The sequence below is a fragment of the Leptonychotes weddellii genome, chromosome 9 (genome assembly GCF_054177405.1).
Source record: "Leptonychotes weddellii isolate Sample4059 chromosome 9, ASM5417740v2, whole genome shotgun sequence".
Taxonomy (NCBI): domain Eukaryota; kingdom Metazoa; phylum Chordata; class Mammalia; order Carnivora; family Phocidae; genus Leptonychotes; species Leptonychotes weddellii.
The window spans coordinates 18,746,493-18,769,424 of record NC_138377.1 but is presented as its reverse complement, the minus strand read 5'-3'; the positions used below and the strand labels follow the sequence as shown (position 1 = coordinate 18,769,424).

At 45.5% G+C, this 22,932-nt stretch overlaps 1 protein-coding gene across 2 annotated transcripts in view; it reads right to left on the bottom strand.

The window, feature by feature from the left end:
* The window catches only part of STON2 (stonin 2), a 132,735-nt gene extending 109,967 nt beyond the window's left edge, over positions 1 to 22,768 (bottom strand). Inside the window, exon 1 of one of the 2 annotated variants that reach the window (XM_081830100.1) lies at positions 22,630 to 22,768. The gene's annotated coding sequence lies outside the window, so the exon portion shown is untranslated. Of the gene's footprint in view, positions 1 to 12,544; positions 13,043 to 22,629 lie in introns of those variants that run through there. The other variant, XM_081830102.1, reaches the window with a different exon arrangement.
* Between the last annotated feature and the right edge of the window lie 164 nt (positions 22,769 to 22,932).

Below are 22,932 nucleotides of genomic sequence, written 5' to 3'. Positions count from 1 at the left end.
ATCACACTGCAACCACAAATGAAAGGACAAGAGAATAACAGTCACTGAGCCACTGAGCCAGTATCAATAATCATTCATCTCTATATTTATTATGTGAAAAAGATATTGTTTAAACTACTGTAATAAGGTTTTCTGATACATAAAGATGGATGCAATTCTAGATTAACTGTGAAGAATTTTAAGATGACCCCCATATGATCTCCACATCCTGGGGTGACTAAAAGCAGAGAGTTTTCTCTCACTGGTAGCAAAAGTAGTCAGAGAAATTCAAAGTGTGAGAGGAAAGGTCTCCATTACTGAGACAGAGATGACCACAGGGTGACTACAATCCTAAAGCCTCAAGGAACTGAATCCTGCCAACAACAAGCATAAGTTTGGAGAAGACTCAGTTCCAAGTGAGCACACAGTGGGCCAATCCTTAATTTCAACTTTGTGATACTGTGGATAGAGGACCCACCCATCCCATGCCAGCTTCATAGTTTAAAAATGGGAGAATTTATTCTAAAGCTCAAAATCTTGAGGGACAAGTCTTTTAAAAATAACTTCCCAGTATGGGTAAGGGACTGCACTTCAACTGACATCAACTATAATCCCTAGTAGGGAATAAATTAAAAATAATACAAACAGCAAAAGAACACAAAATTACACATGTAGCACTTTGGAACATACTACATAGGATTTCTTCCTTAGTTACTTAGACCACTATAAAATTAGCTTGTCTTTCCAGAGACATGGGGCAAGGCTGGAAGGGTGATCATTTTAATATAAAAAATTAAAGAACAATTTTGGGTACCTTTCCTTTGAACATCAGGAGGCTAATGAATATTCAACCAGTTTATTGGTACAGTAATGATGATATCATACCAATGACTCTTCCTAACAACAAGGGATGTTAACATTTTAGAATGTATTAAAGGCTGGATGAGGGGAGAGTGAGCAAAAAGGAAGGCAAGGAGAAGTAGAACAGATTGTGGAATCGCCTCTCAAACTTTTTTTTTTAAATAGGATATTTATTAATTCATCCACTAAATTGTTAGCAAACACCGGCTAGATGTTCAGGATACAAAAAGTAAATGAGATAAATATGAAATAGATAAGCCTTCAAGGGGCTTATATCCAAAAGGGGAAAACAAGGATGAAACAAGTTAGCTATAAACAAGTAAAATACCTACAAATCAGTACAGGGTTAAGACAAGGAATAACAAGGGATCTTAGTTATTAGGGTGATAGAAGAAGATCTCTCTGAAGAGGTGACATGTAATTACTACCTCAAGGATGAGAAGAAGCCAACCATGACTGGACAGGAAGTAGAAAGTATTCAAGGTAGAGGGAACCAAAGGCAGAGTCTGAGATAGAAACAAACAAACAAGAAAAACCTTGAACTGGGAGTAGAGTGAGCAAGGAGCCTAAAATAAGGTTGTAAAGGCAGTTCGTTTTTAGGAATATAGGATCTTGCAAGCCAAACTAAGATGTTCAGATTTTATGCTAAGCACGATGAGAAGTCAATGAAGGATTTAAAGAACAACAAAATTTAATGCGCCTTTTCAGAAGCTGAGTGGAGAACAGATGGGAAGAGGAAAGAGTAGAAGTGGAAAGAACAGTTAGGAAGCTGTCATACAGTTGAGATGAAAGATGATGGCAGCCTGAAGGGGCGCCTGCATGGCGCAGTTGGTTGAGCATCCAACTCTTGGTTTCAGCTCAGGTCATGATCTCAGGGTCATGAGATCAAGCCCCATGTCGTTGTGCTCCACACTCAGTGGGGAGTCTTCTTGAAATTCTCTCTCTCCCTTTGCCCTTCTCCCCACTCACACACACACACACTCTCTCTCTCTCTCTCAAATAAATAAATCTTTAAAAAAAAAAAAAAAGAAAGGTACAGCAGCCTAAAACAATTCAAGTGCCTATCCCTGGGGTTATGGATAAACAAATGTGCTATCTACATACAAAAGAATATTATTCAACCTTCAAAAGGAAGGAAATGCTGCTATAATGTGGATGAACCTTGAGGACATACGCTAATGAAATAAGTCTGTCACAAAAGGACAAATACCATATGATTCCACTTATATGAGGTCCCTAGAGTAGTCACATTCACAGAAACAGTAGAATGGTGGCTGCTGGGGGCTGAAGTGGGTAGGGGTGGGGAGAGTGGGGAGGTAGTGTTTCATGGGTAAAGAATTTCAGTTCCGAAAGATGAAAAGAGTTATGGAAATAGATGGTAGGGATGGTTGCCCAACAACGTGAATGTATTTAATGCCACGGAACTTAAAAAACACTTAAAAATGGTTAAGATGGTAAATTTTCTATGTATTGGAACACAGTTTTTAAAAATTTTTCTTGGGGCACCTGGGTGGCTCAGTCATTAAGCATCTGCCTTCAGCTCAGGTCATGATCTCAGGGTCCTGGGATCGAGCCCCACATCGGGTTCCCTGCTCTGCAGGAAGCCTGCTTCTTCCTCTCTTACTCCCCTTGCTTGTGTTCCCTCTCTCACTGTGTCTCTATCAAATACATAAATAAAATCTTTAAAAAAAAAATTTTTTTTTCTTAAAAAATGACCATGTTAGTTGAAAGTATGCAAAGCAATTTTCATTATCAAAGGGAAAAATATGATTGTTTTGTAATCTTTAAAACTTTTTGTCAAAGCATTAAGAACTCTCTTACTACTGATTATAAATGTACAGGGTAATAAAGATATCATAAAACTAATGTGACTTAGTACACTGTAACTGAAAACAAAAGTAGTTTCATTTATCAAAAAAAAAATTATAGTGGCCAGAATCAGGATGGGGGCAATGAAGATGGAGAGAATGAAGCATATCTGAGATAGATGTTGGAAGCAGGGTCTCCAAGTTTCTAATGGATACCATATGTAGGGAGAGCAAGGGTGGAATAGTAACTCCTGGATTCTGGTTGAGGACTGGGTTGGATGGTACTGCCATTGACTGGGTTGAGGGAAGGAGTCAGAATCTATGGGTAAAATAAATATTTCTTTTTAAATATGATGCATTTGGGATGCTTATTAGACACCCAAGAGAGAGGTCAACTGTGTACTTCAACATGCAAATCTGGAGCTCAGGGCTAGCAACAGAAATTGGAAAGTCATCCTTACACAGAATGGATCAGGTCATCTAGAGAGAAACTGTAGCCAAAGAGGAGGGTGGCTGATGTTCTCGTATGCATGGGCAGTGTGGAGACACACCATGAAGCTCCACTCAGAGCCCAGGACCTTGTGACTCCAACTGGACAGAAAAGAGGAGGGAGCCCAAGTTAGGGAGTGCTTCCGTGCTCTGCTCTTTAGTACATGGACATGTGGGAGGCAGAGGTCCCGGACCAACCAGACCATTCTCTACCTGGCCTCGTGGAAACAGAAAAAGAGTTTGGAACGGAGCGTTCTCCATGAGAGATGCTCTGAATCCCAGGCTTGGAGGGAAAAAAATGAAAATGCCGCTGAAGAACTCAGTAAATTTAGGAGCAAATATCCTCAGTGCTAACTCTGTCAGCAGGAGAGGGGCAGGTACCAGACATGTTATAACAAAGGCAGGAATTTCCTGAAACCACAGGCAATTTTACAATTCTGAATAATTGTTAAGTGAGACAATGTGGGTGAGAGTAGTCAGGCGATTGCAGCATTATTCCAAAAGTAAGGTCTGCACATTGTTGTCAATCAAGCAACAGAATGGGGAAAGGGTGAGGGCCCCGAAAACAAAGTCAGGTGCTCTGACAACGCCCCTGGGGCCACCAGTCATTCTTCTGCATGGCTGCTCGGGGAGGGAGAGGCACAGCGCAGGGCAGCAGCTTTAGCGGCTCTCCCTTTATTAACAAAGATGCCCACAGACCCATCTCCTACCTCCCCCACCCTGTCCCCAAGCACTCTTCATGCGCAAGCTCACTTCTGTCATCCCATAGATGAGGCACATCATCCCCTTTGTTCCTCCAATTGACCTTCTGAGGTAGGTGCTATTAGTAATATCAACACTTCAGAGAGGACAAAAGCTGAGAACAGAGAGATTAAGTAACTTCCTCAAGGTCACAGCGCTAGTAAATGGTAGTGCTAGGATTCCAACCCAAATCATTCTAAATTCTCAGACTGTTCTCTAAGGATCATTGGCTCATTCGTTCAGTCAACCAACAAGAACGGAGAGCCTACAATGTGTCAGCCCCAACTCTGTGCTAGTTTCAGGGATAGAGAAATAGATATTACAGAAGCCAGAGAGGCCAATCAGCCCACGGCCCCAGACTCGTGAAGGATTTTAATATTATCCTTTTTTTAAGTGGAGCCTAATACAGGGCTTGAACTCACAACCCTGAGATCAAGAGCTGAGTTGGATGCTTAACCGACTGAGCCACCCAGGCGACCCAAGGTCTTTAATATGATTAAAAATGGAAGCACACATTTAGTCACAGGAATATACTGCAACAATTGAAAGAGGTGCCTCCTACAACCTTCAATTCATGTCCCATTACCAAACCACTCTGCCTGAAGAGTTCAATGAACATGATTTGTAACTCCTATAGTTATCCTGTGTATAGCAAAACTATATTTCATTGTGGATTTCTGTGTATGAATATGTATTAAAGGCTTTAATTTAGTTAAAGGCAAATACACAAGAAAAGTCAAAATATTTTCTGACCCTGTCTTGGAACTTCCTCAGTCTTTAATATATTGGGAACCACAGAAAAAGGAAGGAACATAGGTCTCTCTCCACCACCTCTAAGAAGCCCTGAACTTGAATGACAGCATGGGTTACTATGGAGGATGACCAAAGGTCACAGGGGTGGAGGAGCCTAGGGAGGCTTCCTAGAGGAGGCTATATCCAAGGTGGGTTTTAGGAAGATAAATGGCACACTGATTCAGAGCACAAGCTCTGTTTGCAGTCAAGCAGGCCAAGCCCCTCATTGTTAATTATAATCATGAGAATGTTTCAAACTCTCTAAACCTGAATTTTACTTAATAGTTTCAGAGAGTCCTATGAGGATGAAGAAAGATGCTGGACGTGAGACTTTCAGTACAGGGAATAATAAGCATCCCATTGGGGTGACTGGGTGGCCCCGTTGACTGGGCATCCAACTTTTGATTTCAGCCCAGGTCATGATCTTGGGGTCTTGAGATCGAGCCCCAAGTAGGGCTCCATACTCAGCAGGGAGTCTGCTGAAGATTCTCTCCCTCCCTCTCCCTCTGCCCCTCCCCCCTTGCTCACACACGTGCGTGCACTCTCTCTAAAATAAATAAATAAATCTTTAAGAAAAAATAAGCATCTCATTAATGTTATCTATTACCATTATAATTTCTACTAAGGATGAGCAGGAGTTAGCCTGGCAGAGAGACAAGGCAAGAACTTGCTGATTTCATGCCTGTGGTCATGGCATTCAGGAAGTGAAAGTGGAAGGAAGGGGGAGACCCTAGAAATTTGGGGAAAAAAGGAAGTAGTGGTGTGAGCTTCAGTCTGACACAGGAAATGGCCCGACCAGCTGGCTGCGAGGCATTAGTTGGCTTGGAAATGCCTAACAAGAGGAGGTACAGGAGGCAGGGACGTCACACGGGACCACTGTGGGACTCCGTGTGCATGATCATCTACGTGAGCAGCGTCCGTGGAGGGTGCATGGCTCAACCAATGCAGCTGAAGACAGCAACTTGCCTGGACAGGTGCGCCTAGGGTCCTCAAACGGTAGACACCACGGCTCCACAGTTCTCCTGCTGCTGGTGTGGCCCAGGCATCTGGGCTGTTTCAGCAAACGGGGCAATGGTGGGGCCAGCGCTGTGACCAACCCCTTTGGGCCATATGGAAACCAGATCTAAAAGAGCCCAGTGGTCACAAGAGAATCTGGGATTATCCCAATGTATCAGTGCAGCAGCAGCAACGTGGAACCTTCATTTTAGAAATTCCTGCCAGTGCTCCCCATATCAAGAAGAGCTAGAATGAGAGGAAAACCAAGGTCTAAGCCACCGATCTCAAGCTTGGTGGGTGGCTCTAAATGAAGTCAGCTCAGTGCAGATTTGCCTAGAAAAACACAGAGCTTTATTCTGTCAGGTAGAGGAAGAGAGAAAAACTATTTCCCCATATTTCCCTCTTTCATAGAAATAACTTTCCTCCTGGGCTGCACTGCCAACTCCCCTTAACTCTTTCCCCGCCACTCTACCCTTCAGCATCCCTCCCCCCAACCTCCAGAAGCCCTCACCAGCACTCCATCCCCTGGCACTCTAACACCCCTGACGCGCCACGCTGCACAACTCTGGGAGGCGCCATTCACGTATGTACCAGGCAACGGGAACAGTGCCTCCTTATGGGAATGCTGCCCCTGGAGCCCCGCACACGTCTTTCTGCCACTCATCCACACTTAAAAAAGAGCAGGGAAATCTCAAATGCTCAGGAGAGAACCCTGACTGGGAAAGAAGATGGAAGTAATGCTTACAGCCATAAGAATCCTTGAGCTTATTCTTCATTCAACAGAACAAAAGAAATCACAGCGAAAGGAAATACAATGACGCCTGGGTGATCAGGGGGACGGCAGCCGAACTGAGGGCAGAGACGGGCGGGAAATATCCTAAGGAAAGGAGGAGCGTGGAGTTAATTGGGAGTGGAGGTGGGCGGTGAGTTTTAATTGGGGATATCCTGACATTCAAGGACTGTGAAACAAAAGGGTGGATATAGGAAATGCAGATCTGGGGCCTAGAGAAAAATCAGGGGTAGAAAGTTAGATTTGAGACACACACACACACACACACACATCCAAAAGATGATACATGAAGCCAAGGGAAGGAACAGGTTATCAACAAAGGAAGAAAAAGACAGACAAAAGAAGATGGCTGAGTCCTGTAGCGTGCCTACCTATGGGGAAACAAAGAAGTGAGAAGGAAAAATGGGGACGCCCAAAGGGACAGAGCTAGACGGCGAGAGAATTAAGAGGAAAACCAGAGGCCTCTAGGGTCATGAAAGCAAGAGAACTCTCAAGAAGGTATGTTTCTCTAGTGTCCAATGTTGTGGAGAGACATTACGGGGCTTGCATGGTCACTGCTGACCCTTAAGAAGATTAACTGGAGTGTTAGCTCCTTGAGGGATGGTCTATGCCCTTTGTCACCATATTCCCAAAGCTCAGGGCCAATGACACAGAAGGAAAGCAACAAGCATTTGTAGAACAGAGTAAAGCAGCTAGACTCGAAGCCCCATTGTAAAGAGTTAATAATATACTGTGATTACAGTTTAAAGTTTAATGACTTTTAATACAACTTTGTACAGGAAGGCAAAAAATCACCAGTGCGCACATTGTTAATCCCCATTACAAGTTTCTATGGAGGAAGCACTTTTCTTTTCACCTGGCACAAACTGAAACTCACCTCAGAGAAGGAACAAGAGGCTATTTCCTGGGATCTCCCCTGCCACAAATTCTCTGAATGACCACAGCAAAGCTGTAAAACCTTTCCATTTTTGTTTCCACATATTTATTAATTTGGAATTAATATAAATTCATTTGCAACCTTGAAAATACTTGAAAGACCGGAAATAGATTTAACTAGTCTCAAACCGTATGTGACTCTCACATGTCCAACAAAATTAAATACCTAGCAGGTAAACACTGCTTCTGTGGAAGGGTTTATTTAGCATGCCTTCCCACCTGTTTTAGCAAGATTAAAACTGGCCTGACATTTACCAAAAAAGCACCTCTTGGAAACCCAATCAAACCTTTAAGGGCTAGGGGCGCCTGGGTGGCTCAGTCGTTAAGCGTCTGTCTTCGGCTCAGGTCATGATCCCAGGGTCCTGGGATCGAGCCCCGCATCGGGCACCCTGCTCAGCGGGAAGCCTGCTTCTCCCTCTCCTGCTCCCCCTGCTTGTGTTCCCCTCTCTCGCTGTGTCTCTCTGTCAAATAAATAAATAAAAATCTTTAAAAAAAAACCTTTAAGGGCTAAAAAATATCACCTTACATTTGTTTCCCATACAGAGATTAACTCTCTATCACTCTCAAGTTGTACTTTAAAGACAGAATAGTAATAACTCCAGCAAATAGCTTTTGCCAGCTTACTCTGTACGGCCCTGTGCTGACGGCCTTCTGTGCATTATCTCAGCTGATCTTTGCAACCGCTCTGTGAGAGTGCTATTGTTAACGCCCACTTCCAGAGGAAGAAACTGAAGCTTGGATCAGCTAACTTTCTCAAAGCTACACAGGCAGTAAGTGGTGAAGCTCGGCTTTAAACCCAGAATATATCACACATCCTCATAGGATCAATTTTCTCAGCTGTATAATATTCTGCTACATAAATGACATATAAAGACATACGATTTTTTTTTTTTAATTAGAAAGATTTTTAAAAATAGGAAATCATGAAACAGATAGCCAGCCTAGACAGGGACCAGATCCACAGGTTCCAAATGATGGATCTTTTACTACTAATGGACCCATCTGCCCTGTTCCCCTAAATGAGGGCAGTCAATGCTGCATGGGAAGAGAGGGCAGGGGGTACATGGCTGAAGGCTCAGACTCCCAGCTAAGGCCTGTCAGATCCATACACTAGAGACCACCTGTCCTATAGTGCTCCTCCCTCTTCTTCCACCTTTACTGCCCCCTATTTCTCTAAGGAAATAGTGGTAGGTTTGAATGTCTTAGGCTGGGTTCCTTAGACATCACAGCCTGAGACCAAGCTTCTAGGCCAGCGCTCTATGGCAATCCCAGGGAAGCTAGAGTTAGAAAAAGAAATGAGACAGTGAAATCAAATATAAAATGGCACGGGACCAGTCATGCCTTCACAAGAAACAAAACTTCTCACTGGTCATATTAGACACCCCCAGAGAGGCTGGTAGAGACTGCAGCCTCCCAAAAGTTTCCATCAAAGGGAGCAGTGCTCTGAGAGAAAGTATCTGCCACGTCCTGCCTGTTTCTTGTTCCCCACTGGGCCAAAGTTCATTCCATGGTGACCCAACTTCCCCCATACTTTTGGGGTGTACTGTCTGGCTCCATCAGCAGCAGATGGGAAAGCCAGATCCCACGCCCTACAGAGTGATGCTCCGACTGAGTCCAAAAGTGGTGGGAGTAAGCCCAACATGGCTTTGGATGGTAGGATGGTATAGTCCAGCAGAGCCCGTCACCAAGGAAACCCAGAGGCAAGTGGGGCTAAGAGGATTTGAGGTGGTGCCCAAGAGGTGACCAACAAAGGAAGGTTAAATCTCGCCAGGAACCAGTACTGGTATGCAATCCCACATACACAGCAAATGGAAGAGATGACCTAATAAATGTTGGACTGTGGGTTATTTGTGCTCATGGAGCTTCTGCAGGTTCTTAGAATTCTCACTGCCACAGGACATCATCCGTTCACACATTTTTCGTTCATTCAGTAAGATTTCTTCAGCATCTCCTGTCGCTAGGCATGTTCTAGTGAAATTCTAGAGACAGAGGAGTGAGACTCAGACCTTGCCTTGGAGAGGGAGATAGGCAAACTAAACAGATAATCACAGTACGGTGTGATCAGGGTACCCCAGGAGAATCCAACAGTGCCATGAGCACACAGAGGAGTGGCACCTAGCCCGTCTTGGGGTCAGTGAAGAAAAACTGAGGGAAGGTGGTACCTGGGGAGGGGCTTGAAAGATGAACAGAAATTAGCTGGGGGCAGCGAAAAAGGAGATTCTAAGCAGTATGGCATCAATAACAACAGAACAAGACAATGCATCATGGTTAACTAGAGGGTGACATTCGACTTAGCCATGTTTAAACAGTGACATTACCATACAAAACCAGTTTGGGTACTGAAAAGTATGTGCAACAGACATCCTTGTCTCTTATATTCATCCCCAGACCTTCCCCCTCAGCTCCATTCTTGAACATTACTCATTACTGACCCCAACCCCTGGAGTATGTATGTATCAGAGATGGGGTAGGATCTGAAGATAAGAATAAGACATGGCATGAGGCGAAGATGAGTCTAAGAAATGAATTTTATGTTCAGGGATTGCCTGAGATTCAGGAGCGGTATTAGGAATGGGGCAGGAAGCCAGGATGGGGGTGATGCAGAGCTAGAGTGTTTTGTACATGACTTAGAAACTTGAAGTGTAACAGTTTTTAATAAGTTCCCCCACGTAAAATGGCTATAATAAAATGTGATATGTTCATACAAAGTCTACGAGATGAATGAAAGCATGTTGTATTTTCTAAACTATAAGCAGCTCAGTCTGACTGAAGAAATAAGCCTGGAGAATAGTAAGGCAAAAGGCTGGAAAGATGAGGAATCAGGTCAGACAGGGCCTTGTGAGCCATGCCAAGGTTGGGTTTTGTCATAGGGTAATGGAGATCAATTAAACAATTTTAAACGAGGAAATGATATGATTCAATCATATTTTAGAAAGATCATTCTGGAAGCAATGAGGAAGACAGACAGGAGGGTGGGAAGACCAGCTTGTAATCACAGTGATGAGGCATGGCAAGATGAGGGATAAAAAGGAAAGATGTTTTTTATGAGTCATTGAAAATGAAAGATCATCAAGACATGGGGATAAAGTCTATTTGAAGCTCATTTAGGTTGAGGGAGTAGTGATGTAGTAGGTGGATGAAAAAGATTAGTGGGGCGCCTGGGTGGCTCAGTCGGTTAAGCGTCTGCCTTCGGCTCGAGTCATGATCCCAGAGTCCCCGGATCGCGTCCTGCATTGGGCTCCCTGCTCAGTGGGGAGTCTGCTTCTCCCTCTGCCCTTCACCCTGCTTGTGCTCTCTCTCTCTCAAATAAATAATATCTTCAAAAAAAGAAATGGAAAAGAAAAAGATCTTTAGAAAACTGGATACTTTTCTGGCCATTCACCATCCTTCAGAAGGACTTCATGGGGAGGAATGATTGAGGGGTGGTAGGATATGAGGAGTTCAGTTTTAAACCCAGTGAGTTTGATGGGCCTGTGGGACAACCACACTGAGATGTCTTAGGGTCTGTTAAACAGATCAAGAACTCAGAAGAAGAAAAATAAGTATTAATAACACAGATTGAAAGGTCACTGGTAGCCTTGGGTTTGGAGTAGGTCACCTAGAGAGAATGTACAACGGGAGGAGAAACAAGAAGCAAGGGTGTGAAGGTCAACATACACACACAGGGCATGAGATAAACAGACATTGGAGAGGTCACTGAGCATGCCTCCTCCTGTCACCATCATGAAGGCCTGCACCAAATCCAACCTTCGTTGCAAAATCAACCTGGTTTACTTAGAACCCAGAGGAAGACCAGGTAAAAGAGATACTGTGTTCACTTCAACAAGCAAAGTCTTCAGGTGACACAGAGTTAGGGCAGCTGTACGTGAGCTCAAGGACAGCTGCAAAGGGGAATGGGAGGCATTAGATAGAAATGCAGGGAGCATGCATTTCTGGACTTTGAGCTCTCCAGCACTTGAAGAAGTGAAACCTTCCTCACCTTGCTGTAGTGTGGGCTTCTGTGGGTGTGCCTAAATTGTTTTCACACTGACACCAATACTCCCACTACATACACGTCATACACATGTTAGAAACAGTTCTCTAGTTTGGGTCAAGGCCAAGATGTACAATTAAAACTTGAATGTCTCCCCCTAGAACTGCTCTTAATTAAAAAAAAAAAAAAAAAAAAGAGTATGGATCTCTGGATGTGTTTAAAGTATCATTTAAGCCAGAGACCCTCATGTCCAAGTAAATACACATACATGCAACATATTTACAATTTCGGGTGCTTCACAGACACCTTTGCCCAAGTTCCCTCCACGAATCCCCTAGGGGGTTCTTGGGCTCCCTGTGGAAAGCTCCACCCTAGAAAAATTTATCTAGCTCCTGTCACTTTCAGACTGTTCAAAACAAAATCAAATCATTCCAGAAGAGCAGAGCAGAAGAAAGCCAGGCGCTGTGGCTTCCACTGACCCTGAACTGATAATTCCTTATTTCCGTTTTCAGTAATGCAGAGGATATCTCCTTCCCTTTTCTAAGAATCCCTCCCCTCCAGCTCCCCCCCACCCCAACAAAACAGACCACAGGCACATAAACCAAAACAACCCAGCCCAACGCTAAAAGTCAGGCCTCTCGGGGAGCAGCTACGGCAGGGCCCCAGGCTGACTGTGACATGATCCTCACGCAGCGGGCCCCCTTACAAACGAGAAACATCCCTAGTTCATGACTGCTGACGGGGGCAGGGGACAAGAAGGTGGCCACCCTGGGTGGGCTTGGCACGGTGCAAGAGGCGAGTAACTGTCTGCTGACTGAGGGCTGGCTCTGCTTTCCTAGTGAGGGTCTTGGGTTTCGATGGGTGACAGGTACTGTCGACACCCAGTACTTTTTCGGAGATTGTAAATTTAGAGAGCAGATAAGTTAGGACGTGTTACAACTTCTAGGACAAAATAATCTTCATTATAAAAATGCAACCCACTCGGCACATTTAAATGGTGACAACTCACCCACCTCCACGCTCCTGGTGAATTTCCCTTTTTTGCATCTATTTTTCTAATGTATATTTTATTATGAAAGGAATACTCTCACTAAAGAAAACTTGGGAAATATAAAAAAAGTATAACTACTGCTGAACTTATGAAATGATGTGATTTATAAAAATTCCCTTTGCATGTACCTTTTTCAGCTTCCCAGGGACACTTCATTGTTTAAGGTGAGGCGTTCCTTTTTTTGGGGGGGTGCTTGTCACCACAGACAAATGGGACAGGATCTTTGACCTTGTGACTCTCTGAGCTCTCACCTCGTGGCCAAGAATTATTTATTCTATTGTTTTTTCCAAGTTGATGGAAATTTCCCACCGTTTATGCCTATTCTCTTCACTTCCTCAACCTGAAAGACCAGAAAGAAAAATTTAATCACTGGAAGCTCTTTCCTATTACTTTTTCTGCTTCAGTCCTCATACCACCCACCTCCATCTGGAGAAGTTTTCTCAAAAATTCTAGCAGGGATTTAGAAACCAACCACACCGTTATGTGTATTTGGTCCTGCCACCACTAATAGTTATATGTCTTCTGGTGGATGTCTCACTGATGGTAACTCTTGCAAAACAGAAAAGCCACAAGTTCAAAGCATATAAACCCATAAATGCAAACACAGCAGACACGCTAATTAGAGAATCCAGAGGAAGACTTCAGAATTTGATTCTCCCTGCCTCTGGATTCTTATTTCGCTCTGAGAGGGAGACTTTTTAAAAAGCAGATCCAGAATCATATTATTTGCTGAATGAAATCAAGGCCTTGGGTGCATTTTCCAATCAAGTATAAAACTGGAATCTAAAACAGTAAGGAAGGGTCAGTTTAGCAGAGAAAAGCGAGAGCCTTCTCACCTGGCTCGCAGTGGCAAAGAGCACACATGAGGTTAGCATATACGATACCGAAAGGGTGTCATTGCCAGGATATCCATTTTTTCTGTGTTTCAGTTTTCGGGTCTCTGAATGCTTGTGTATCTGTGATTCACATACCAACTGCCGCATCCACGGGCCAGACTTGATTTCTGGATGAGGTGTTACAATTACAGAGAAAGCATACAAGGCTGACATATGTGTGCAGAATTTATTGCAGTATCTTCTTGACCTCTTTTGCTTTTAATAAGAACAAAAAGAAAATAGCAGTATGGGTTAAATTGAAATGTGGTTTTCAGTTCAGGGGAAATGCAAAGGGCTTTAAAAATGAGTGAGCTGTCACCACTCCTCACATCCAACACGACGGACGAACAGTGAGAATTTTACTGCGATAAAACAATTAACAGCTTCATCACATTGATACAGCTGCACTCACTGAGCCCCCAAACCTCTGAAATGGGCATTTTTACTACCATTTCCCATCTCCAGATAAGGAAACTGAGACTCAGATGATAAGGCGCTTGCCCAAGGGCACAAGGGGAGGAAGGGGTCAAGTTGTATCTGACCCTAGTCTATTGACTCTGAAGTCCAAGCATGACAGAGCTCAAGCAATAAACTCTCCAAAGGAAAACGCCAGCATCATAGTTCATTTCACACTAGAGAACGAAGAAAAGAACAAACCGGAAAAGGAGAGCTGGCTTGACTTTTCCACTGGAGCTAGAATGCCCCCAGGTTCAGCCCCACGGCCCCATCTCCTCTTAGGTCTGCTTTAATCCTTTCGCGGCTTTAGCTCCCACATCCAGCCAGGGACCCCCACACAGATGTTTCCAGCCCTGACTTCTCCCCTGACTCTGATGCCCACTGAGCACCTTCACTTCCATGTTTAATAGGCCTCTCAAAAGTCACGTATCCATAACTGAATAGCTACTTTCCCTCCAAAGCTGCTCATCCAGAAGCCTTCCCCATCCAACACGATGGCAGCTCCATCTTTGCCATGGCCCTGGGTGACAAAAACATCAAGTCATCCTGGACCTCCCTCTTCCTCCTACACGGTTTCTTTCATGTTCATTTTACAAAAACACACTGTGCAAACAGATTTCTCCCATGCTTAAGATGGCAAGCTCCCCTAATACATGAGATAAGACACCGTTTGTGTACGACCTGCCAGGAGCATCTCTCCTAAAGCAGTTAGGTGAACTTCATCCATCACAGCGCAGGCTACCAATGTACAATGATGTTCACCTACCACTTTTTATGGGCTACTTGATAAAACACTTATGTAACACTTCCTATCTCCCAGACATTGCTCTCAAAGTGCTTTACAACTAATGAATTCATCTAATCCTCCTAAGAACTCTCTGAAGCAAGCACCATTATTATCTCCTTTCCATAGATAAGGAAACTAAGACACTGGGAAGTTAAACAGCTTGCCCAAGACCACACAGTTTAAACGTGGACAGTCTGGCTCTGGAGTCTGTCCTCTCAACCACTCACCACGCTCCATCCATGAAACAGACTTGTCCCCCTGGAAGTGCAGAAATGAACCTACTTTGCTTTCTTAGGGCTGGGGCCCACCTCTGCCAAGTTCCTGGCATTCTCTGTCCTCTTCAACGGAAAGTGGTAACCAAATGACAAGGGACCAAAGCCCCCCTCCCCCCCCCCAGCACTGTGCTGTGACCAGCCAGGTCACCCAGCGGAGTCTAGTATGTGACAGCAAATGACTCTGTCTCCTTGGAACTGCCTCCCCAAGGCCTGCTCAGGGGTCAGGAACTGAACACCGACCAACAGCAGAGCAGGAGGGCTCCAGGAGTGTGATGGATGGTGCAGCTGAGGCAGGGGGCCTGCTGTGGAGGCTACTGGGCCAATTAGGCTGCTGGTGAGTGCCTGGGATGTGCTGAATTTACTCAAATGGATCCTCCCAACACTCCCCACCCCCCTTTTAGATGTGACTCTCAAACCAAATATATTAAGGAGAAAGAAATAGGTAGAAGAGAAGCAAGTGTGTGTCAACAGCCCTGCTGACAATGTGAACTGACAGCAAAAACAAGGACGGTTTTCCTTCTAGCAGGATCTCTGTGGGTGTGCTCAGAGTGCATGGACTGCCCCTGTTAACTCTTTAGAGCACTTTTCCTTTAGTTTCCAGATACAATAGTGACGAAGGGCACAGCTTCTAGAATTAGGAGGTTGCGGTGGGGTCAAAGCCCTATCTTCACGACAACCTCTGACAGGTTACTTAACCCCCGGTACTACTAATTCCCGACCTCACAGAGTTGAGGCGGAAATTAAGTGAGATAATGTGGAGTAAAACGCTGGCAGAAGACATGGAACATAGCAAAACTCGATGAATGGTGGCTATTGAGAGTGATTTTGATAATTTCACTAATAAAAGTTGTTCATACCCTTCGACTATTTAGAGTCTTAAGTGGAAGGAAATGTAAGGACAAGGAGTGATGTAGAAAAAAATTAATACTTTATGTTTGGCCAAGGGTGGGAAAATACACAAATAAAACTGTATTTCTGACAGCTCTGGTTCACACGTTTAAATAACGTACAAACGAAAAAGCTCACCGGCTGTGGATCACCCTAGCCTTATCCACTTAACTATGGTATTACAATCTTTCTCCTTTAAAAATTCAAGTCAAGAAAGACAAATATATTTAGTTTCTAAGGCAAACAGAGGAATAAAATCTGTTTTCATTTAAAGCATCTCACTTTATTTTTTTTTTTTAAGCAATTAGCTAACTTCAAAGGGTAACCAACGGAGTGATTTTTTATCAGGCTGGCAAGGGTCGGGTGTCTCACTTCAAAGTTCGGGCAGATTGAAAGCCACTGATAGTCCTGCTATACTGGCTGGCATTTGGCCCAGAAAGTGCTGAGAAGGCCAGTTTGTTCAGATGGTGTGTGTGCACAGACCCACAGCACGAAAATGGCACCCCTTTCGGTGAGAGCCGGGGTTCAGCCTGAAAGAGAAGGGTGTGTAATTATCCCATCCCCAAATTAAAATCAACGAGGGTCTTTTGGGGTGCCAGCCGAGAGCCCCCGTGGGACATAAGAGTAGATGGAGAAAGTCCTAATTAGATGGAAGGGGCTCCGAGTGCTTAGTGCCCCCATTCTTATGAATATCTGTGAAGCAACTTAAGCGGGACACCACCAAAAATCCGGGGAGGTGGGTCCAGTGCACACAGACGTGCCAGGGGATTCCTGCATGACTTGAAACAAGTTGCTTGACCTTCCCAGGTCATTTTGCAAGCAGAGTGAGACCAACCAACCGCGTGCCAGTCTGACAGAGTTTATGACGGGATTAGATTTTATTTATAAAGAGGTTTGACATCCTTAGCTCCATAGTGCTCTCCTATTAATAAAATGAACATGTTAAGAGCTCAAAGTAGAGTCCAGAGTTACTCATCTGCTCACAAATCACCAAATGGCTTCATTTTTCAGGATGTAATACGAGCCATCAGAACATTAGAATTAGACGATCACATGGCAGTCAAGAAAGGAAGACTTTAAGAAGTGGTCTACCTCAGACCTCCCTGTCCTCTCCTACTTGACTCCATCACTCCAGACACAGAAGTCTAGCCACAGACCTGGACAAGCTTGTACAGACTATCAGAGCCACAGTTCACCGGGGCCCATTCCCTAAAACCCACTGTGCCCACCGAAACCCTATTTCTACCTCCAATCAAGCATGACTGCTCCTCTATGAACCTTCCCAGCCCAGCACAACCTCAGAAAGATTCGTCGTCTCTGAGTTCACCGCATGTGGTGCCCCCTTTGATTATACTATTGATCTCACTGTTATCTGACTACTAATTCTGTATAAACATTATGCCCTTTCTCCCTCAGATTAGAGGCTGTGTCGAAAGAATAAGCATTACACTTCTCTGAATTCCTAACATCTTCCCCAGAGCCTTGTACCCAGAAGATGCCCAATGCCATTCCCATGAAGCTGCCTTCAAAAGATTTTACTGGGCCATTAGCAATCTGCAAAGTAGCTTCACACTCATTATGAGGACACTGCACAAAGAACATTAACCTTCCCTTACCTGTTAGCAAAGCCACCTCAGAGCACAAGTCGGGGTTAGTCTGAGGCCAGCTGAGGCCATGGAGGTGTGCACAATGAACAAAAAAACTCAAGGAACTTTGAGTTTTCAATCCTGCCCTTCTATTATCTGTCTATAGATTTTTGGCCAACTGTTTCTCATTAATCGCATTTCAGAAAACCAGTGATAGCACAAGAAATCTACCTCTTGACACTGCTAGAGATGTGAGAAAATATATATGACACATTTAACATTTATTCAACATAAACAGAGAGAGGATACTATTTATGTAGTGGTTTAATGTGTATTTTTCTTAAATATCAAATTGCCAGATAAATGCTATTCCATGGGGGAAAGTAACACTTTCTAATGAATATGCTCAGCATTTTAGATCCCTCCTGGCTAGTTTAAGTGTCCCTTTCCCTCACGGACTCTCACGCGGGCCTGGGGTTTGTGGTCTGCTACATATTTTGCAACTTTAGACCAAGCTTCCTGGAGACCTGAGATCGAGGGTGCTACAGAGTTTCACTGCAGAGCTGACCAAGGGGAGGCCAAGTCCACAGGAGGAAGTGGAACAACTGGCTGTTCCAAAATTACCTGGCGAGGAAACAGGCCAGCAGAGATGGCCTCAGGCCTCCTGGCTATAGGTCATGGCTCCAAACTTTCTCATCCACCTCTGGAGGTGTGCAGAATCCTCGGGCATTCTGCTGTTTCAGAAAGCACACCTTGTAAGTGTGGTTTGTCAAATCACAATTAGGGAAAGGGTTTTTTCAAATATTATTCACATCTCATTTTATAGTCCAGGGCCACCCTGACATTTCTTACTTGATACAAATTTCATGCTCATGTACTTCCTAGTACAGTCTATCCACACCCCAATGGACCGTTTTACTCTCATACCACCTCGAAACAAATACTGTAACCTGCTGGCCAGCACTCAAAATGCTGACTCTGAAAGTATGTCATGTATTCACATAGTGTGGGCAGGCATGTCACTGATTATCAGGACCCTGGCAGAGGTAACACTTCTTCCACATCCAGAATTGAGAAAAATAGAGTGACAAAGAAAACAAACCCTCACTGTGTTTTATTTCTTGTGTCACGTTGTACATGCCAACATATTTTCTCCTTCACGTCCACTCTTGGAATACTCTTGGAATACAGGAGCGGTGAGTCATTGTTGCGACCTGCTCCACCCATGAGTATAAGCTAAACTATGGACATCTTGAGTTCTCAGGGGGTTATTTATCTTGGGAAGGTTGATCACACTTTGCATGATCATATGGTACAGATGTTTATTCATGAAGATGACCTCAAGTGAAGCAAGAAATTTCTTGGTCTGACTATTTAAAAATTCAGCCAAATGTCCACCCAGTGGGCAAACCCCAGTTCCAGAAGAAATTAAAGCTGAGATGAGCAGAAGTGTGATGGATCAGGACTGATGTACGCTGACAGACGTGAGTGAGAGGTCTCGAGACAGACAAAAGGGTGTGTGCTCACTGATGGTGGGTGGGGGGGCCAGGGAGTAATCAGGGCAGAATTACAAAGGGAGGGGATAAAGTAGCACTTATATGCTTCTTCTGTGAATCCAAGCTTCTTTCATTTCCTCTGGGTGAGAATTACATCCGCCATGTAATAAAAACCTAGAGACTCAGTCACTCTTACAGACCCCACTGTCACTGCCAGCCTTCAGCAAATCTGCCAAATGGAGAATGCTGGGACCTTCCAGACTCCTCCTCCTTCCATTAGGCCCTGCTATTCAGGCCTTTCCCTCAACCACATCTTAATTTCTCCCTTTAGCACTGTGGTTTTCCAAGTGTGGACTCTGGACTGGCAGCATCAGCATCACCTGAGTGCTTGTCAGAAATGCTAATTCCCAGGTGCCACCCCAGACCTACTGATTAAGGAACTCTAGGGGTGGGATCCACAAATCTGTGTTTTCTCAAGGGCTCCGGGTGATTCTGAGGCACACTAGAGTTTGAGAACCGCAGCTTTAGATGACATTAAGATGAGAGAGCATGGGGGCACCTGGGTGGCTCAGTCGGTTAAGCGTCTGCCTTCGGCTCAGGTCCTGATCCCAGAGTCCTGGGATCGAGCCTCACATCAGGCTCCCTGCTCAGTGGGGAGGCTGCTTCTCCCTCTCCCTCTGCCTGCTGCTCCCCTACTTGTGCTCTCTCTCTGTTAAATAAATAAATAAAATCTTTAAAAAAAAAAAAAAGATGAGAGAGCATGTGCATTTTAGGAGAGGACTTACAAAGAAGGGAGTAATTTTCTAGCAGTGGAATCTCAAGTCATGTGAGAGATATTTAAGGCTGCTGAATTCGTTCGGGCCCTTACCATCTCTCACTTTTAATCTCACCTATTTCAGTCTTCTCCCCACATTGCCACTAGAGACATGTGCTTGGCCTGAAAAATCTGACCATGTCAAACCCCAACTTAAAAACCCTTCAGTGGCTGCTCCATGCCCATAAGATAAAGTTCCAAACCCCTGGCACAGGACCCAGGGCCCTTCATCATCTGCCTCTGGGCCACCTCCCTGGCCCGTTTCCTTCTGCACTTTGCCTCCTACTCAGCCATACCTCACTGTCTGCAGGAGGTTCGTATTTCCCCATCCCACTGACATGGGGTTTGGCTATGTGACTTACCTTGGCCAACAGCATAAGAGTTGAAGTGATGTCTGCTGCTACTTCTGAGCAGATATTAAGTGTCATACTTTTGTTTTATCATGTTCTCTTTTTTCCCATTCCCATAAATAAGATCAGTATTGTCCCAAAAAGAGGCTGTTTCTTAAGCCTCGGTGGGGGGTGTGTGTGTCTCAGAATGAAAACAGATAAGGAGCAGAACCATAACTGACCTGCACTGGACTTGCAGCGTAAGTAAGAAATAAGCCCTGTAAGTCACTGAGATTTGGGGGTTATTTGTTATTTTACTTAAGCTGACCATTACGGCACATTTGATCCCCCATATTCCCTCTGTCTGGAATGTCTTTCTCCTCTGTTCTACCTTTCCTTCCAATCCCACCTCAATCCTATCTGCACAAGAGATTTGCTCATCATTCTACACTCAGCTCAGGTGTTATCCCCTCAATCAAGTCTTTTTTCATTCCTAAGTATAACTGATCAACTCCTACCTGTAGGATCCCCTTTGGATGCTACAGACCTGTAATTATGTCCTTGGAACTTTGCATTCATTAGCACCATCTTTAGAACAACTCCTCTTAAAAAAAAAAAAAAAAATGAGCCGTCATTTTACAGAGTGGGAGACTTTGGCTCAGAAAAGCAAGGCAACTTGTCTACGTTTCCCAGCCACAGAAACAGTTTTCACCGAGTGTGGGTCTGGCTCTGAGCTCAGCAATCTTTCTCGTGCCCCACACACCTCCCTCCCTCCTCCATCAGCAAGCTTTCAGATCATCCCATTCTGGTGGAGAGAGTAAAAGTCTACTTATCAACAACTTAAAAGGTTGTGGAATTAATTTGACACTTGAAAGACTTGCATCTGGAAGTGGGCTTCTTACCCCCTGAGAAGATAATCACTTCCTCTAAGTGGATGGATTTATTCGAAGGCTCTTGGCAAAAGCACTGGGGTGCTTGCAGAACTGAAGCATTTTGTCTGTACCTTTCCCAGGTAGTGTGGTGTGCTAAGCCAGGCAGACTCCCACTGACACTGCCTTGGGAACCTTAGGAAAGGTCCTTTTGGGTTTGTCACAGGATAGGATGTTAAGGAGCAGAGGGTTCAGAATTCCAAGTAAGTCAGCTACATATTGATATTTTTCGGTAAATGAACAAGGAAAAGAACAAGGATAGAAAAGTGACACAGTGGCAAAGAACTGCACCAGACCACCCCGGTCAGACACCAGCATAACTGCCTAAAGTGGGAAGGGCAATTTTAGGTTTCTATGAGCTGCTGGCTCTTTGTTGTGCGGTTGGGCTTTTTATTTGTTTTTCTCCTCCTTTCCCATTCTTTAAACTTGTCTAAGGGAGGACTGGAAAGTATAAGAACCTTCAAATCCTCCCCCATCAGCCATACCAAAGATGAGCAGTCAACAAAGTACCAAGATATTCTTCTCACACGACACTCATAACAATTTTTTCAAGATTACAAAGCTTTTCTCAGTTACTAATTGGAATCCATTTATCTCTTTCAGCATTCCAATGGAGTTTTTTTTAATCCCTCAAAGGATGTATTACCTTTAAATGATACCACCAGAAACATTAATAATAGCATTTTTCCCCTTTGAGTTTAGAAAGCTGTTCAGAGCTCCAAATGGTCACTAGGCCAGTTAGGACACATCTGATTTACTCTTTAAAAGACCATCCACTTCGTATAACAAATAAGAGCCAGCATTTACTGGGTACTTAGCACTGGGCTCTGTGTTTTTCGGGCATTGGTTTATTTAATCCTTGAAAGGAAGCTATCGAGCAGGTGAAATCACTTATCGCCACCTTACAGATGAGGAGAGTGAGGCACACAGAGCATGAAGGATCTGCCTGAGAGAAAGGCTGTCTCTCCCTTTCAGAGGCCAGTAGCTGCACAAGACGACAGTTAATGATTCACCCACAGCCCTTAGGGAGCTCCTTTCAGTAGGGACAACACATGCACTTAACACATTCTCTTTCTCTCTCTCTCTCTTTTCCTCTCTCTCGGTCTCTCTCTATCTCTCATCTTCAACTCTTCTTCACCCAGCAAGAGGCGGGTGTCCAGCAAATTGCTTGGCAACGCGCGTAGGAAACTCCATCCAAAGCCCGGGTCTGCCGGGTCCAGGCCGCCTCTGGGCGCTGTCCAGCGGGCAGCGCGCCTGAGAGGCCAGGCAGGGGTCCTGTCTCCGGACACCCCGAAGGTGGGGTGGAACGCCAAGGCCGGGATTTCACGCGGGGGGGGGGGGGTAGGAGGCACCGTCCCCAGGGACACCTGTTGTCGCCTCCCCACTCGGGCCCATAAAGATGTCGCGGGGACTCACATTTCAGGGAAGACACCCGTCCTCAAATAGTGTCCGCGTAGGGGTGAGGGGTTCGCAGGTGTCTTCCCCGACACCCCCCCCCCACCTCGCCCACCTTGGGCGGGCTCACCTCACCCCCTCCCACCCCTCGACACCGCGGGCTGGTGGAAATGTCGCGCCTCCCCGGGGCTCCGACCGAGGAACGCGCGGAGGTGTGGGGGCCCGCGGGGCGAGGGGCAGGGCCCGAGGGGCGAGGGGCAGCACCCGCGGCGCTAGGACCTCGCGGGCGGCCCGCCCCCGCCCCCACCCCTCGCTCGCTCCACCTGCGGAGCCCCACCGGCCGGGCACGCTCGCCCTCCACCGCGGGGCGCGGGCGCTGTTACCTGCGACGCCGCCTGCAGGCTCCCAAGTGTCGGCCGGAACGCCGCCGCGGTACAGCGAGCAGGGCTGGCTGGGGGAATCCTCGCCCGGCCCCGCGGCTCTCGCTGCCCTCCCTCGCAGTCGCAGCGCCGCCGTCTGCTCCCGACTCTCTAGGCTCGCTCCGCGCCCGCCGGCTCCTGGCGCCGCTCCCGCCGCTCCTGATTGGCCGCGGCGCGCGCCCGAGCCGCGCCCTGATTGGGTGGCCGAGAGCCGGGGCGGTGGGATGGGCGGGGCGCAGCCTGGACCTGCTCCCGGAGCCCCCGGCG